The 6,269-nt window shown below is 43.4% G+C and overlaps 1 long non-coding RNA gene across 1 annotated transcript; it reads right to left on the minus strand.

The window, feature by feature from the left end:
- Positions 1–773: 773 nt before the first annotated feature.
- LOC125388331 (uncharacterized) lies at positions 774–4,638 on the minus strand. Its single transcript, XR_007228200.3, has 3 exons — positions 4,388–4,638; positions 2,260–2,410; positions 774–1,358 (listed from the first exon to the last, which is right to left on the minus strand). It is a non-coding gene; the product is annotated as an uncharacterized LOC125388331 (long non-coding RNA).
- Between the last annotated feature and the right edge of the window lie 1,631 nt (positions 4,639–6,269).

Raw genomic sequence — 6,269 nt, forward strand, 5'->3', positions numbered from 1 at the left:
CAGTTTATTCTCTCTGCCTGATAGCCCCGCCTTTCCTTTCTCCTGCCTCACTATGGTCATTCAGTTCTTTATTAGACCAAATACTAGACCAATCAGGTGTTTTAAATAGGTAAAGTAACACAGCTTTACAGAGTTAAACAAATGCAATATAAAAGAAAGCAACATGTCTTTTCATCATTAAACAAATATTCCACAGCATAAAAGAATGTAACACATCCTTAACTAATAGCTACAATATGCAAGAAGTGATGACCAACTTCCTTGGGACAGCTAGAACTGAACTAAATTGAACTCTGGATCAATAAGTTCCACGTATTTTCAGTGGGGTGGTTATCAATGTGTTCCCACAATCCCAACCCAAGCCCTGGTGCTGAGACTTTACTTCCTTGAATTTTCTCACAAACACACAGTAGTTTTTTTTTTTTTAATTCAACCTACAGTGACTTGACCACTGGAACTAGTGGTTAGTCCATTTTCAGTAAAGATATGAAATCCTAAGAAACCACCGCTACAACCCAGAAGGTTTTGGATAAGGACTGGACCCTGGCTGGAAAAGAGTCCCTACCTGGCTCAGCTCTTAGCTTGCTTTATAATTTCAGGTGTAAGATCTTCTGTGTTTATTTTCCAGTTCCTCCTCTTCAAAATGGGAATAAATCCTATGACACTCACATGCTTGGTATGAAAGTAGACAGAATACAGTGTACATCCATGTTTCAACATGGTCCCCAATTGTGATAACGTAAAATGTTATCTTGAACATGTGCAGCCCGTCTTTGGGTGACCCTTGGTGCCTCAGTTATGGGAGGGATCAAATGGGGATAAAGAAGGAAGGAGAAAGAAAATTGGCTCAAGGTGCATTATTAGCTGGATGGAGCGAGGACGCCTAAGCTGCCCAAGCACTGGAGCTGGTTCCTGGTCTGTTATTCTATGCTCTTAAACTCCCCCGCATACTCGAGCGGCTGCCAAAACACATAAACCTCTTTGAATTACACTCCTTCTCTTACAGGAGCAATTGACTGCAGTTGGATGTGATTTTCCTTTGTTTGTTTTAATTTATAGATGACCAGGAATGCTGGCCTGCCTCCTTTTATTTAAACGCCCACTGTTCTTCTATTAAGGTTGCTCACTCTTCTAGGGTCTTAGTTTTCTGGTATTTTCCCCCCTCTAAGAATAGTTGTGGTTAGGGACTGCTCCAAGCACAGCCCCAGATCGTTGGGCTCATTAAAGACATTCAGTAACTCTCAGACTGGAGCAATAAATCACTGGTCCAGGAAGGGAGAGTGGGTGTGGAGGGCAGTTGGAGATCCTTCAGTTGGCTTCAGAAGGGCTTCATGGGTCTGCGTCCAGGATGACAGCCCCTATAAATGAGAAATGCTTCAGACATGCAAAGGGGAAGATACCAAGCCTTATAAATACACTTTCCATCTGTCAACCAACACCTGTTATGCTGAAAACCTTGCTGCCAGGGGAAGGAGAGAAGCAACCCTACTCAAAGAGAAGGCTGTAAGCCGAGAGTCACCCAAAATCCCTGAAAATGGCTTCTCGCACTCTCCCCTCCCAATCAAGAGGGAGCTGTTGACTGAAGTCAATTCTGTGGCTACATCTCAGTCCTAAGCAGAGCAACAGAGCAACTTCACTTTTTCTGACTTCACTATCAGTAGAGGACTAGATGTCAAAGACTGGCATCTCCCCAAACAGAAAGAATGTGTGATGGAGGAAAACAAATTACTCCTTTTCTTGTTGGAGAGTTCTAGCGCATAATAGGGCCCTGAAGTCCTGCGATCAAGAATGTGTTGATCTAAAACATGAAATTTCTTTTGGGCTGGAGAGATGACTCAGTGGTTAAGAGTACTGGCTGCTGCCCTTCCAGCCAGCCCAGGTTCAGGTCCCAACACCCACATGGCAGCTCACAACTGTCCGTAACTCCAGTCCCAGATGTGAGGATTCGACACCCTCACACAGACATACATGCAAGTAAAACACATAAAGTAAATAAATAAGATAGTCTTTAAAAATTTAAAATATAGCATTTCTCAACTTTGGCCACCACTGTTAATGCGCCTGTATATCACCTATTAGGTAACATGTGGCAGGAAGCCCCGTGTTCTGGAGGGAAGGCTGCATTGAGCCCCTTCGGCTCTGTTTGGTTGGAAGAAAAAGGCAAGTTCCCTTCCAATGAAAACCTCCTCGCTCTGATTCCTATCTAGAACATGGCTGATATCCCAAGAATTTCAGTCCCTGGGTTAGGAACAGTGCCACCTATGTCGACCATCTCCTTGTCCCCCGTGTCCACATTCCACTGCCTCTCAGCTTTCTCCTGCCACATCTTCTGAGGGAAGGCTAGCTGACAGCTTCACGCGGACTCGTGGCACACAGCAGAACAATTCAGATGGAGGCCAGCCAAAGAAGTCTGTGAGGCAGATGATAATGTCAAATATACATTCAGCACATTTTTCTGTGGTTCTTAAATGGAAAGAGAGATTTCTCCACTTTTAAACCTTCTGTTCATAATTTTTAACAAATGAGCTTCTTGGAATAAGTACATTTGAGATGGGAGGGGGAAAGATCTACACATAAAAAAATTTAATTAAAGAGCGTATCTGAAAGAAAAAATGCCAGTCAACGTGCAAGACCCAACTGAGGAATGCCCCTAAGTCTATCTGTGGGAAATCATTCACAGTGTATTGTTGAGTGACGAAGCAAAGCGCAGAACAGTATAAACACTTTTGTGAATGCAGTAGGCCTGGTGTTTGTTGAAAGAACAAATAAGTATCCAAGGAGAATGGAAGAATTTATACCAAAGAGACTGGAGAAATGGCTCAAAAGTTAAAAACACTAGCTGCTCTTCAAGGGGACACTGACTTGGTTTCTAACACACACATGCTGACTCACGACCATCTGTAACACCAGTTCCAGGAGATCCAGTGTCCTCTTCTGGCCTCCACAGACACCAGGCGTGCATGTGGTGCACAGATACGCACGTAAGCCCAACACCCACACAAATAAAATAATAAATATTTGAGAAATTTTAAAGAATCAAATTGACAGATTTTGTTCCTTCTTATCCCCCCTCCTCTTTTCCTCCTTCTTTTTGTCCCATCTAATGGCTCTCAGATAAAAACAATTTTCTCATGCTGATGTGTGAGTGGTATGTGTGCATGTATATGTGTTCACATATGTGTGGGCACACAAGGATGTGCAATTATTCATGTTTGTATGCGCATGCGTGTGTGGAGGCCCTAGGTTGATGTTAGAATTTTTCTTTGATTACTCTTCCCCTTATACTTTTGAAGAAGAACCTCTCAGCCCAACCCAGGGCTCGTCAACATAGCCAGTCTTCCTAGGCAGCTTGCTCTACAGATCCTCTTTCCCATCTCCCAGCATGCTCCATTTAGTGGACTCTGGGGATCCAAACTGTGGTCCTTTTGCTCACATGGCAAGTACTTTAACTCCTGAGTCATCACCAAAGTCCCTTTATTAATCAGAGTTTTCTAGAGGAGCAAAACTGATAGAATAGAATAGAATAGAATAGAATGATAAATAGAGATACATACGATAGAATATTTATATAATAATTTATATCTATTTTTATTTTATCCTATCATAATCTATTTATAATTTATTAGAGTGGCTTACAGACTGTGATCAAACTAGTCCAACAATGGCTATCTCCCAAAAGAAAGGCCAAGACTCTGGCATTTAAGACTAGATGTCTCAGTTGGTCTTCAGTCTATGTTAGAATCCCAAAGAAGTAGGTTGTATACCAGCAAAAGAATGCCTCAGCAGCAGAAAGTTAAACTTGCCAGGGAAAGTGAAGGTAAGCAAACGAAAAGCAAATCTCTCTGCCTCCACATTCTTTTCTGTGGGCTGCCACCAGAAGGTGCAGCCCAGATTTAGGGTAGGTTTTCCCACCTCAAATGATCCAATAATGAAAATTCTTAACGTTCATGCCCCATTGATTGGGCTTTAGTTCATTCCAGATGTAGTCAAGTTGACATCCAAGATCAGCTATCGCAGCTCCCCAAAGCAATATCTTTCAAAAGTTCCAGTCTACCATCGATGTATAATGTGCAAAAGTATTCAAGGATGGTGGGAAGCGATTTTCCTCATAGGTAAGACAAATCATGACAGCAGACTGTGTGGACCACTATTTGTGAAGTGAGAGACAATGGCCTCCATGGTACTTAATGTAAGATACACATAGTAATACACAATAACTTGCCATATACAGGATAATCAATAAAGGGCCAACAGCAAGTCATGATTCTAAAGACTGAAGACAACTAGCATGTTCTAAGCCACAATAAGAAACCTACAATGAGATCCCCCATCTTCATGCTCAGTACAAAGCCACCGGCGCACCTCCATGGCCGTCATCTCTGCTTACCAGCTGGAGTCCCAGACTTCTTTTAGAATACCATTTCTTAATCACTCCAGAGAATTCCTTGGACTGTAATTCAAGTGTCTACTACTTGGTAGGTCTTTGGACTGAGTTCCTTAAGATATCATAAATAAAGAGATAGGGAGTTGTCACATCTACATATCTGAGAGTTGACATGCCTGCGGGAACCAGAGAATGAAGAAAGAACAGAAACACATTCAGAAAAGCTGGAATCAGATGGGATGTGCTCGCTTGGATGGAGCGTTTCCATGGCAACCCAGAACCTTGGCTAGTTGTTGGGGGATGGGATGTTGCAACTAGTTTTGGTAGAAAGTCTCTATGGGAACAGTCTTAGACAGCATTCATGGAGCGGAAGAAGCTGTGTTTGCTGGTTTGGGCACACACTGTCAACACTCACACTCAGACCAGAGGAAGACTTTGCCATCCCTCCAAACCTCACCCATGGAAGACTCTCTTCCATGCCTCACCCATTGCCTCTCTCGTTGGATCTGAAGCAGTGATTCTCTTGATATGGCTGTGCTGATGTCAACAATACACATTTCCTCAGGACTTCACCCACTCCCTGCAAATTCACTCAGGGATTCCTTGATTCCCCACAAAAAGTCTCTTACATGATGATGGCCTCTACTTGCCCTCTCCTGTCCTCCCCTGCTGAATACTTTCTCTTCATCACCTACTGTTCCCCCAAGACTTGAAGTCACCCACAAATCACCCAGCTCTCCCTGACCCCACTACAACCACCGGCCATGGGCACAGCATCTGCCCCTTGGCATCCTGCTCCTTACCCCATAGCAGAGGCAAGTCAGGGAGTCTCTCTGGTTCTCATCTCTGTGTCACAGTCCCTTTGTCCATGAGTAGATGGAGTGGAGGGCATCAGGGACCAGAGGCTTAGAAAGAAAGTCTCATCTCAGGGCAAGGAAACTTGGAGAGCAAAGCTTTGTCTATGATAAGAAGGGCAGGCTCACATCATATCTGAATTCTAATGTTATCCTGAACTGCTCAATAAGGCTCAACATGCCAAAATTCTTCACACAAAATGATTTTTTAAATCAGATTTTGTTCATTCTGGTTTCCTTCAGACCCCCCACAAAGTATCTCAGAAAGCACAATACATATCAAAATTGCAAAAAAACAAAAATAGACAGCATTCACATGCTTTTCCCACAAGACTCTTAGGCTCCAAGCACAACAAAAAATATAGCTAAATCTTATTCCCTGAAGGTGTACAAACACACCCGACTTATGGACACAGACAAAAAGGAAAATGTTCCTAATTCTGACCTCGTCTCAGCCCTGACAGAGACAAAATGCCTGTCACAAAGTCCAAATAAGATTTTTGTCCAAAATTCCCACTGAAGATTAGGGGAAGCCTCAGTAATCTCCTCTAGCGTGTGCACACACACACACACACACACACACACAGACACACACCACATCACAAGGGAAAAAAACAGGTTCATGGTCACTCCAGGCAGCCACAAAACCGTTACTTAAGCTGATATCTCAACCTCTGACTTTTAATTCAGTCAAATGGGAGGCCAAAACCCTAACGCTGAAACGGAACAGCAGGGATAGCATGCTATGCGTCATTATAGACAGTTGATCAACTTGATCTCAGGTCTAACCTGGGTTTTCTTTTGCAAATGCCACTCACTTTTGTTCCTACTCGTCTCCACACTGCACAGATGGATTAACTGAGGCTCAGGGAGCCAGCCTGCACGAGCTTGGAGAGATGGCTCTGTGGAGGAAGGGCTTGCTGTACAAACAGAAGACCTGAGTTTGGGTTTCGTGCATCTGTGTGAAAATGTGGTGTGCCATGCACATCTGTAATCTCAAATTGGGGTGGGGGGACAGAGACAGAAGGTTC

This window comes from Myodes glareolus, chromosome 6 (assembly GCF_982192425.1).
Source record: "Myodes glareolus chromosome 6, mMyoGla1.1, whole genome shotgun sequence".
NCBI lineage: Eukaryota > Metazoa > Chordata > Mammalia > Rodentia > Cricetidae > Myodes > Myodes glareolus.